The 12,210-nt window shown below is 43.3% G+C and overlaps 1 protein-coding gene and 1 pseudogene across 5 annotated transcripts in view; one reads left to right on the top strand and one right to left on the bottom strand.

The window, feature by feature from the left end:
- The window catches only part of EGFLAM (EGF like, fibronectin type III and laminin G domains), a 203,776-nt gene that overhangs the window by 182,202 nt on the left and 9,364 nt on the right, over positions 1–12,210 (bottom strand). The gene's annotated exons all lie outside the window — the stretch shown is intronic.
- Positions 7,033–7,130, top strand: LOC146395507 (U6 spliceosomal RNA; annotated as a pseudogene).

Genomic DNA, 12,210 nt, shown 5'->3' with positions numbered 1-12,210 from the left:
ACCGACTGCAAACTAGGCTCTGTGCTAGGCACATCATAGACATTATAGGATTTAATGCATGAAACTCTAAAAAGAAAGGATTTATCCTCATTTCATATGTGGGAAAAAAACAAAAAGAAGTTCCAAAAAATTAAGGAACTGGACCCAAAATCTAAGAGGCAGGACTGTAAGACAGCTCTGATTCCAAAATCTATCACTGATAGCAATGCAATTAGATATAGACTATATATAGATATAGATACAGATATAATAGCAATAGATATAGACAAGAGTTTTGTCTGATACATCAGACTCTGAAGCATCAGATACATAAGAACTATCAACCTCACAATCTCAGTCTCCTATATTTCTATTGTTGTCTCCATACATAATTCTTGTCTGAAGGCAGCAAAAACCACTTAATACACTGGCGGAGGCCTAACTTTGCTGGATCTCTGTGGTAGGCTCTGGCCAGGCCTGCTGGGCTCTACTCCTTCCCAGGGTGTTTAGTTCAGACACAACTGTCTGAGCATATTCGTGTGCTGTCATCATTTCATAGGCACCAAGTCACTATTTAGGAGTGACGTCTGCTCATAATTTTATAATTTGGGGAAAGTGCAGCAAGCTGGTGCTATAGCAAAGTACCCTGAACTCAGATACTCAGTGCAGTGATACTGCTTTCTAATGGCAATTTCATATCTATAAAAGCTAAGAATGCTGGTGTTTCAGGGTCCATAGCTGAGGATTAAAGAGGTTTGGTCAACACCTCTTCCAGGCTGCTCATGCCCTGGAAAGATCTCCTTTGGACTAGAAGTCTACCACGGCCACCAAGACAAGCATGTCGTCCTTGAGGAACTGGAGACTCGGGAAGTTGTACTTGCTATACACCCCCCAGGCGGAGACCTCATGATACCGCCTGGGGGGTGCTTAGTGGAGTGAATTGTAAGATGTAAAATATTTCGGTGTCAGAGTACTCACTGGGGTCAACCCATCTTTGCGGGTCAACCTCAGCCCTGGAGAGACAGAAAGAAATGGCTAAGAAGAAAGCCCAGCCTGCCTTGCTCAAAACCCAGCTCTGCCACTCAACTTTCTGCCTCAGTCTCTTCATCTGCAAAATGGTCCCAGGATAAGACCTACATCTAAGGGATGTTAAAAGGAATAAAAGTATATTATTTCTAAGCACTTGAAAGAATAGTTAGCATGCAGCAAAACTGGATGAACATTTAAGTTTTTAAAAATTCTGAAATAGTTTACTAATCATGTTTTTTTTTTTTTTAACGTACACATGTCATTACAGAAGACACAGGTTCATGGACAACTGGAAGGCATTTCATCCATTTGAACTCCACCAAGGCAAAATTAGTGGACAATTTCATCAGGGTTTGGCAGAAGCCTGTGTATGGTCTACTGTGAAGAAATCACCTGTGCAAAACAGGAGTCTGGAAAAGAGGGCAGGAAACTTGTAACAAACCCAAACAAAACGACTTTTTAAAGCACTGGGAGAAGAAGAAAGTCTACTTATTTCCTGTATTAACCAGCATCCTCCATTCCTTCTAAAGTGTACTCAAGGTGACCGCCACCAGTGTCCCTGCAAGGCTTGGGTCAGCAGGCTCCTCTCTCTGTATGGCCCTTGGTCATCCATTCCCCTCACAGTTGATGGTTTGCTTACCAAGGGTCGGCTGTGTTGTTCCCAGTTGTTATTTTAATGACACAATCTTTCATTCTGTAAAGAATGAAATACAAACACAAGAAAAAGTTGTTTCTATAAAAATAACTTGACTAGGTTGACTCAATAAAGGGGTTTTCTAAGCAACAACTGCAGCAACTCTGAAACTTCTGGGAGGTTTCTGCACTCAGATAACACCCTCCTGTGGCAGGGCATTTATGCTTAAAGGATGATCAAGAACTTCCCCATAGTATATGGATGTCTTCAACTTGTTTGGAAGACATCCATATACTATATGTAATCAGACAACCATTTTTTTTCTAGATTCAAATAAATGTTAATTTTCTTTATTATTTATCACTGTAGATACTGTCTCTGATAATAAAAAGATGTTATATTTAAACAACAACAACAACAAAAAAGAATTCCCATCAGTGGGCCCAGGATTAAAAAAAGAAGCATTACACCTACATCCCAACATTGTCAAATAAACCCCCCATTGCTATCTCTCAACTGAAAATAAAATGTATCTAGGGAGTTCCTGTCGTGGCGCAGTGGTTAACGAATCCGACTAGGAACCATGAGGTTGCGGGTTCGGTCCCTGCCCTTGCTCAGTGGGTTAATGATCCGGCGTTGCCGTTAGCTGTGGTGTAGGTTGCAGACGCGGCTCGGATCCCGCGTTGCTGTGGCTCTGGCGTAGGCTGGTGGCTACAGCTCTGATTAGACCCCTAGCTTGGGAACATCCCATATGCCGCGGGAGCGGCCCAAGAAATGGCAAAAAGACAAAAAAAAAAAAAAAAAAAAAAGTATCTATATTTAAATTGTCCCCTTAACTGACTCTTTTAATTAACTGACCAATCCAAATTAAAGTGGAGAGGAGAGTTTCTACTGCAATGATATGACAGTCAGTCTTGATGACAACTGAGTCTTATTTTTCCTTTAAAACAGACCCATTGTCATTACTTAATTTATTTATTTTTTTGTTGTTGCTGTTGTTGCTGTTGTTGTTGTTGTTGTTGTTGTTGTTGTTGTTGTTGCTATTTCTTGGGCCGCTCCCGCGGCATATGGAGGTTCCCAGGCTAGGGGTCTAATCGGAGCTGTAGCTGCCAGCCTACACCACAGCCACAGCAATGTAGGATCCGAGCTGCGTCTGCAACCTACACCACAGCTCACGGCAACGCTGGATCCTTAACCCACTGAGCAAGGGCAGGGACCGAACCCGCAACCTCATGGTTCCTACTTGGATTCGTTAACCACTGTGCCACGATGGGAACTCCCTACTTTATTTATTTATTTAGCTTTGCTTTTTAGGGCCATGCCTGTGGCATATGAAAGTTCCCAGACTAGGGGTTGAATTGCAGCTGCTAGCCTACACCACAGCCACAGAAACACTGGATCCTTAACCCACTGAGTGAGGCCAGGGATCAAATCTGCATCCTTGAGGATACTAATCGGGTTCTTAACCTGCTGAGCCAAAGGGAGAACCCTCTACTGTCATTATATTAAAATATGAGCAGAATGGGGCTTCTAGGATATGGGTCAGGTCTATAATGCTTTCTGTGTGTGTGTATTTTAGACATAGTCATATATGGCCCACTATCTACATCAAGTGGAGAGCTTGAGTGATAACTTGACATTTATCTAAGCCTAACTCCCCTGGACTTGCTCTAAAATTCCTTGTTGGAACTTGGGAACTGGTCAAGCTATTTGCCAAGACAAGACAAACTTTCAGCAGGAAAAAAAGGATATCAATTACGTAAATAATGAATACAGACACCACAGAGGGAGCAAACAAAAGAAAGCAGCAGGCCTGCTGAAGTATATTATCCGAAAGCTTAGGCTGACTAGGGTTCCAGCAAAATGTGGCCCTCAGCCTGTTTTGTAATAAAGTTTTATTGAAACACCGTCCTATCGAAACATTGCCTACTTACGTATTGCCTATGGCTATTTTTGCTTTGCCATGGCAGAGCTGAATAGTTGCAATATAGACCCAATAAATAAAAACAAAATAAGAACATTTACCATCTGGCCCTTTTCAGAAAAAGATTGCTAACCTCTGCTCTAAAGGATCAATTCTGTACAAGGCACTACTCTACAAGGTATGACTATAATTGTGGGGCTTTTTTTTTTTAAATGTTCTGGAACTCTGCCATAGTGGATTAATTCCTCAAGGTTATCCCCAACAAAGAGAAGCAAGCCAAGTGATTAACTAAGCCACTGACACAGTCTTATGACACAAATTTCCCCTCAATTTCCCCTTCAAGGGTGCCTCCTGGAAGGATTCATTTAATGCTGTGGAGATCATTTCAGAAGGGAATTCTGATGCTCTACAAATGTACTCCTTTCTCTGCCCTGTCTGCCTACCTGTGGATCTCTGCGGCTTAAAAGATGGTGCTTCTCACAGACCCTGTATTTTGGAGCAAACCATGAGGAGCAGAGATGGTAGCTTGGGCTGCCTTTGCACAGGTCATTTGTTTCTCCAGTGACTTAACTTCTCTAGACTGTACAGGGTTACACAGTTACCCCTCAGGTCCCTTCTAGTGCTAAAATTCTAGGATTCTGTGATGCCAGTCTTAGGAGGCTGTGCAGTTACTACCAGTGCCTGGCACATAGCAAGCACTATGTAAATGCTAGCTCTCATTACCGCTTTGTGAGGTCATGCCTTTACATGTAAAAGTGGGTTCTTCCCTGTTGTAATAATCAACAGCCTGAACTCAAGTTCTAAACAACAAAGCATAACCTTAAGCCATGAAGACTGCAATTTCTATTGGCCTTCTAATTAGCACTGACAAATAAAGCTTTTGGGGGGAGTGGGGTTGAGAGGGTCAGTGCTGATGGTGGTCTTGAATCTAAAACCCAAGCAGGAGTTCCCGTCGTGGCGCAGTGGTTAACGAATCCGACTAGGAACCATGAGGTTGCGGGTTTGGTCCCTGCCCTTGCTCAGTGGGTTAACAATCCAGCATTGCCGTGAGCTGTGGTGTAGGTTGCAGAGGCGGCTTGGATCCCGCATTGCTGTGGCTCTGGCGTAGGCCTGTGGCTACAGCTCCGATTGGACCCCTAGCCTGGGAACCTCCATATGCCGTGGGAGCGGCCCAAAGAAATAGCAAAAAAAGACAAAAAAATAAAAAAATAAAAAATAAATAAAACCCAAGCAGTCACCCTTCCTGAATATCTCCAACTGGAGAACTGGTTCAATCAAAAGTCTTTATTTTGTACTGCAATGGAAAAAGTCCCGCCCCACCCCCAAAAATCTTGATATAGGTTGAGACTAAGAAAGAGGCTTCCTTGGAGTTTTCAAACATTCCTTCTTTTCATGATAAACTCCTTGGGGGGTGGGAAGTTGTCCATCAAAATGGTAAGTGACATTCAGTCTTGCATTTCCAAATAAAAGTAGTCAGTTATGGGTGCGAAGAACTGTTAGTAGCTACCATAATCCCTCAGGCTTTGCCCTTCAATGTTGGCCAGCCCACTTCCAGCTACTAACCTCTACAACTCTTGGCTTGAGAGGTTTCTCAGAAGACAGAGAAAACTGCTCTGCCCATAAGCCTGACAGGCAGGAGGTGCTAGGGGATTAAGACCCACCCTGGAAGCCGCCCTCCTGGAGAAGGACAGAATTGATATAAACACCCCAGTTCTCTGGCCCTTAGACAGGATAACCCTGAGTCACGTGTTCTACACCATCTCCTAGAGTTAGACTCTTCCATGAGTCTAAGCTCTCATCATCCACAGAGTAACCTGCCTGAGGAGAAAACCTTCACTATCTGTCTTCTCAGTGGACTCCCTGTCTCACTTATCCATGTTGTTCTGTTTTGCTTGGCTTTGTTTTACTTTTCAAATAAACCACTTTATTTTTTTATTTATTTATTTTTTTTGTCTTTTTGCCATTTCTTGAGCCGCTTCTACGGCATATGGAGGTTCCCAGGCTAGGGGTCTAATCGGAGCTGTAGATGCCAGCCTACGCCACAGCCACAGCAACGCGGGATCCGAGCCGCGTCTGCAGCCTACACCACATCTCAAGGCAACGCCAGATCGTTAACCCACTGAGCAAGGGCAGGGATGGAACCCGCAACCTCATGGTTCCTAGTTGGATTCGTTAACCACTGCGCCACGACGGGAACTCCTCAAATAAACCACTTTAAATCAAATCCTTCAATCCCACTCCTGGGCCATCTATCCGGAGAAAACCATGACTTGCAAAGACACATGTACTCCAATGTTCATTGCAGCACTATTATCAATAGGCAAGACATGGAAACAACCTAAATGTCCATCGACAGAGGAGTGGATCAAGATGTGGTACATATACACAATGGACTATTACTCAGCCATAAAAAGGAACAAAATACCAGCATGTTTAGCAACATGGATGGACCTAGAAATTATCATGCTAAGTGAAGTCAGTCATACAATGAGACACCAACATCAAATGCTTTCGCTGACATGTGGGATCTGAAAAAAGGACACAATGAACTTCTCTGCAGAACAGATACTGACTCACAGACTTTGAAAAATCCTATGGTCTCCAAAGGAGACAGGGGGTTGGGGGATGCACTGGGGTTGTGGGATGGAAATCCTATAAAATTGGATTGTGATGATGATTGTACAAATATAAATGTAATAAATGCATTGAGTAATTTAAAAAAAAGAAGAAAAATCAAATCCTTATCCTATGGTCTGTTACTGGTCAATCCAAGTAATGGCCATGGATGTAACCTAATGAATTCTTTAAAGTTTGAATACTAAGCATTTTCAACTCTACAGATCAGGAGAATACTGGGTACAAGATATTTATAATGAAGAAATCAGAACAGAGTTGAAAAAATACCACTGGCATCAAAACCAGCCACAAACCTAACGGAAGTGGGAGAAAGCCCTAGTTTGATGTGGTCCCTTGAGGTCAAATTCCCTGGAGTTACAAGAGGTAAGTTTGGGTTCATGGTGACTCTCTCAAGAGATGAAGAATTATCTTCCATTCATTTCATATGTGTTCCAGAAACTCCTGAGTTCCTAGAATTTCTATTAAGAGTCCTAGAATGACCGCAATCATTTCTCAACACCACACAGCAATGGATAGGTCAAGCTCAATGTGCTCTTAGCCAAGAAGCCAGCAGATCTGGGCCCATTCTCAAAAGATCAAGGTTTCTATTGCTCTCATAGCTCCTCTGTGATTTACAGCAGGCATCCTTAGGCTAAATCAGACCTGATCTTCAGAGGGTTCTGAATGCAAGCTAAACACTAATCAAAACCTCATGGTTACAACTAAGGAGGAAAATAGTAAAAACAGTGCATTTATCACAAAGCAGTGGTACCAAGGGTAGCAATTAGGGTCCCCGCAGGAAGAAGAATTTACTTAATTTTAAAAGATTGTAATGAAAAGCCTACCTACAGTGCTCAATTTGGCAGCACATGTACTAACTTTGGAACGATACAGAGAAGAAGATCAGCATGGCCTGACGTGCAAATTCGTGAAGCGTTCCATATTTTATATGTACAACTGGGTCACTTTGCTGTCCAGCAGAAATTGGCACAACACTGTATATCAACGACACTTTAATAAATTAAAAAAAAATGTGGCAATCCTAGGTTTAAAAAAAAAAAGACTATTTACAGGGGTGTGAACAGCTTTGAGGAACAATTAGGGGTAGGGATGCACCCAGAGACCAGCACCAGGGCAGAAGATGCAAGTGGAGAAAAATACGGAGCCAGCTGGAGCTGGAAGCCATGGAGGGCCACGTGGTTTTAGAGACAAGCAGCTGCTGCCGGAAGAGCAGGACCAAAGCAGGGAGGAACCAGGGATAAAGTACAACAGAGTCTCTCCCCTGCTCTTCTCTGAACCCCTTCTCATGCCTCCCATCAGCTGAACCCCAGAAAAGCCAAAGGACGATGCTGTCTGGGTGATACTGCCAGGCCAGCCCCAGGGAGCAAGGAGCAGGGCAGCGGGTAAACATGGAGGGAGGAGCAGGACGAGAGTAGAAAACCCACCGCAATCTGGGGGCAGAGCAGAATACGCTAGATCCTCACTCTTTGTGGGATAAACAATGTAGCCATTTCTTTTGTTTCCTTAATACTTATTTCACCCCTTTCTGTCAGTTTATTATGAAAATAACCAAACAGCACAGAAAAGTGCAAGAGTTTTAGATGAACATGTGTATAATCACCACACGGATGCTACCAGGAACATTTTATTACACCTGCTTCATCGCACAGGAATCAACACCCGACCCCTCTCTCCATCAGTGAATCTGATTTTTGATGTATTTCAAAGTAAATGTCAGACATCAGGACACTTCCCCTTACATACTTTAGCATCATGTCATTTACTTTGCTCATTTTTTTTTTTTTCTTTTTGGCCGTGCCCACGGCACATGGAAGCTCCCAGGCCAGGGATCGAACCCACATCACAGTAATGATCCAGGCCACAGCAGTGACAACACTGGATCCTTAACCCACTGAGCTACAAGGGAACTCCCTCATTTACTTTGTTCTTTTTTTTTTTTCTTTTTGCCCACCCTCCCTGGCACATGGAGTTGCCCAGCTAGGGATCAGATCCAAGCCAAAGTTTTGACCTACATCACTGCAGCTGCAGCAATGGCAGATCCTTAACCCACTGTGCTGTGCCAGGGATCGAACCTGCATCCCAGCGCTCCAGAGACACCACCAATCCCATTGTGGCACAGCAGGAGCACCTACTTTGCTCTTTTTTTTTTTTTTTGTCTTTCTGTCTTTTTAGGGCCGCAGCTGCGGCATGTGGAGATTCCCAGGCTAGGGGTCGAATCGGAGCTGTAGCCGCCAGCCTACACCACAGCCACAGCAACGCCAGATCCGAGCCGAGTCTGAGACCTACACCACAGCTCATGGCAACGCTGGAGCCTTAAGTCACTGAGCAAGGTCAGGGATCGAACCTGCAACCTCATGGTTCCTAGTCGGATTCGTTAACCACTGAGCCATGACAGGAACTCCTACTTTGTTCATTTTTAATTGCTACTACAATGTGGCTTATTTTCCAGCTGCATTTACATATACATACATATATACTATTTATATATTTATATATTACACATTATATATTATATATATAAGGCGTGATAGTCCTTAGAAAACAAAGACCAGAAAAACCTTTGCAAACACTCTAGCTTTTGGCTGCTTTAGTTTCCAGGGATGACAGAATCGATCTCCGTAAGCAAGCCAGGGTCAGCACAATAAAACTGAAGAGACTGTTGAAGAACTTGAGGACTGTTTTTCCTCCCGACCTGGCAGTCAGATCTCATTACGAGAGATGGACGGGCTTTATCCCTTCTCCTGCAACCTGACCTTTCGATCACACTGCCAATGCCATTCCCACACAAGTCTCATGTTCCTTTGGTTTCAGAGTCGGATGGAAGAAGGAGGGGGACTGAGCACTGGACTGCTTTAACGCCACCTCCCCCACTATCTTTGGATGTACGAGTAAACAGCATTGTGGCCTTTTCTTCTTATCCTCCCAAAACATGACCAAAAGGCAGGTCTGAGCCAGACCCCCAGGTTACTTCAAACTCTACCTCTGCCCCCGGGATCAAAAATGGCGTATTTCCCAGTATGGACTCAATCAGACGCTTCTTAAAAATCCACAACTCCAATAGCCTCTGGCAGCATGGAGGTAGGACTTAAATTACATAGGGCTGCAGATTGACTCCTGGGCTATTTCCTTCTCTAAATCATACGGCAGTGTGGGTTTTCAAATGTCTGCTCAGGTTGAGAAAAAAATGTTGGCACAGAGAAGTGACACCTTTTCTGTATTGTGATGGAGGAACGGAATGAATTTGGGAGCTGGGAGCCCAATCAAATTAATCACACTGTGTTCAAATGTATTTGCCCAGATCGAGTCCATCCACTGGGAAAGGCCAAACTGCAAGCAAGACACTCCACCAGGCGATGGGGGGGGACACAGAGGTGACATAGTGCTTTCCTTGCCAAAGCTACAGATCTAAGAGAGGACCTGGGCCAGGTACACCCCAAACATAAAACAAGCCAGAAATGGCTTCTGGCTGGGAGGATACATGGAGACCTCACAGAATAGGGGCCACCAAGCCATGCTTGGAATGGTCATTGCATTTCTTTGGGCAGCGATGAGGGAAGGATATTCCAGGGGGTGGGAGATCAACATGTGGACATGTTCAGCATCAGGAAAGCAAAGAGGAAGTCTACGCTTCACTAGAATACAGATGATCTATTCAGTGAGAAGACAGGAAAAGTAAGGGGGGGACCATACTGTGATAGACTTCGGATGCTCAGCTTTTGAGTTTGGAAGGCAGTAGGGAGTCAGAAAAGAATATGAAACACAAAAGGGACAGGATTAGAACTGCATTTTAGAAGGATTATTCTGGCAGAGAGGATGGTTGATTCAAAAATGGGGAGAGAGCAGCTATCATAGAAATAGCATCTTTTATATTTATTCTCTTAACGCCACAGTGAGAAAGGGAGCTAAGGAAATTTTTCTTAATGCTCTAACTGCAAAGAACCTCTCTTTGGGTATGGAGCCATACAGCTGATACATGAAAATCTATCACTACTACTGCAGCTATATATAATCTTCATACAGGATCTTGATTCTTTCTTCTTGGTTTTATCCAAAGCCCAAAATGAATATTAGCTCTTTTTTTTTATTATTAAACTCTAAGCTGACTCCTGATCTGTCATCAATAACATGAACTTTATGACTGATCTAGACATCAAAAGTCATCATCATCTGATGACACAAACTCCAAGACTCTAGAATATGAAATTAAAGAAATGAAATTCCTTTCAATTCCATTCTCATGGGAGCCTAAGCTCAATTACACTTTTGGGTTAATGTTGGTAATATTTGGGGTTATAGTAAATATGAAAAAACTACCATCTCTCCTACTATGTAAACTCCATGGACTATAATGAACCTAATTAAAATGGACTAACTTTGGAGTGCCCATTATGTACCAAATGTATGAGTATCTCCCTAGCGCACTTCCAGTCATTATACTATTTCACTGACTTATCAGATAAAACCAACATGGTAGGTATTATGAATCCTAAATTTCAGATAGAAGTCTAAGGCATAAAGAGATTAAGTACTCTATTGGGGATCAACAGTCATAACTTTTAAAGCTAGGACTCAAACCCAAGTCTGTTTGATTGGCTTCCTGTTACAATTCCTCCAAGCTACAGGGATGTGCATTATGTGTGCAGGTTGTGGTCAAAGCCTACCAATTACTTTAAAACAGCTGTCAAAGGAAGGCTTCTTTTTCTAACCTAATAGTTTGCTGGTTGAACTACACCCACTAGGAACCCTTAGAGCATCACAGAGATGTTTAAGACAGAAAACCTTGAGACTTGAATGATAAATCTTGGAAAATGCTGCATTGGAGGTCTAGCAAATATCACCTCCCTAAAGAAGATGTCTAAAGTGGAGGAATGGAAAGCTTGGAGGAACAGTGGAGGAAGTACAAAGCCAGGCTGTTTCCTGAGTGTCCCTAAGACCCCGAAAGGATCTTCCATAGGAGACACATGAGGATTCTGGAGCACTCCTCCAGCCACTACAGCTGCTTCTTTCCCCTTTGCAAACAGCCCCTCGGTCATCGCATATTTTGCAAAAGACACATCAACCAGTCTGAAGCATGACTGAGCACACTACCAGTTCATTCTGCAGAGGCTCCCAGATATACACGGAGCCTCTGCAAGTAAAAGGGGCGAGGTCCCTTCCTGGCTGCAGAGCTGGACTCTGGCACGTCACAACAACCACGCTCTTGGCCATTAGCTGCAGGAACACCCCTTGGATTGACGGGAAGCATCAGGAGCTAGAGGTGATCGACCTGGATTCAATGTCCTCGCTGGGCCTGTTTCTCCTTTGCTAAGTCATTTGCTCTTGACTTCCCAGTGGAGGAAGGGGTACAAGATCACGTGAGAGCATTTCTATGAAAGTGCTCTGAAAAGTGCAGTGGTTCAACACAACGTATCGATTTATTTTGGGGGGCTCAGTCCACACCATCTTCATCCCCATCAAAGCAGGCTGCGGTGTCTAAAAAATGATTTTTATATTTTAAGATGCATCTCTCACTGAATAAATTATTCTACCATGAATAGTCCTTTTTGTTATGGGACACAAATAGAAGGAGCTTCGAGAAAACTGTGGCAAAAACTGGAGTTCTAGTCAATGTGCCTTAGAAACTCACTCTATTTAACCCACTGGATAGTTACTTTACTTTTTAAATGGGTTAATTTTACTTTTTTGTAGGAAATATGTAGCTACAAATAGCATGTAGAACATACACCAAATTTTGGACATTATTGCAAACTGATACAAGTCAATTTGACCGCTTGGCTTTTAGATTCTTTTATTAAATCGTGGTAGTCTCCAACAAGTAATATAAGTAGTACCTATCCTTTCCTTTTCTTTCAGCTTTTTTTTTTTTCTTTTTAGGGCTGCCTATGGAAGTCCCCGGGCTAGGGGCTGAATCAGAGCTGCAGCTTCGGCCCTATGCCACAGCCACAGCAATGCAGAATCTGGAGCTATGTCTGCAACCTACACCACAGCTCATGGCAACACCAGATCC

The sequence above is a fragment of the Sus scrofa genome, chromosome 16 (assembly GCF_054392235.1).
Source record: "Sus scrofa isolate SSC_HxYL_T2T_F1_AM1 chromosome 16, Sscrofa_HxYL_maternal_Yorkshire_Landrace_v2.0, whole genome shotgun sequence".
Taxonomy (NCBI): Eukaryota; Metazoa; Chordata; class Mammalia; order Artiodactyla; family Suidae; genus Sus; species Sus scrofa.
The sequence above is the reverse complement of the archived record's forward strand: the minus strand, read 5'-3'. Positions and strand labels throughout refer to the sequence as shown.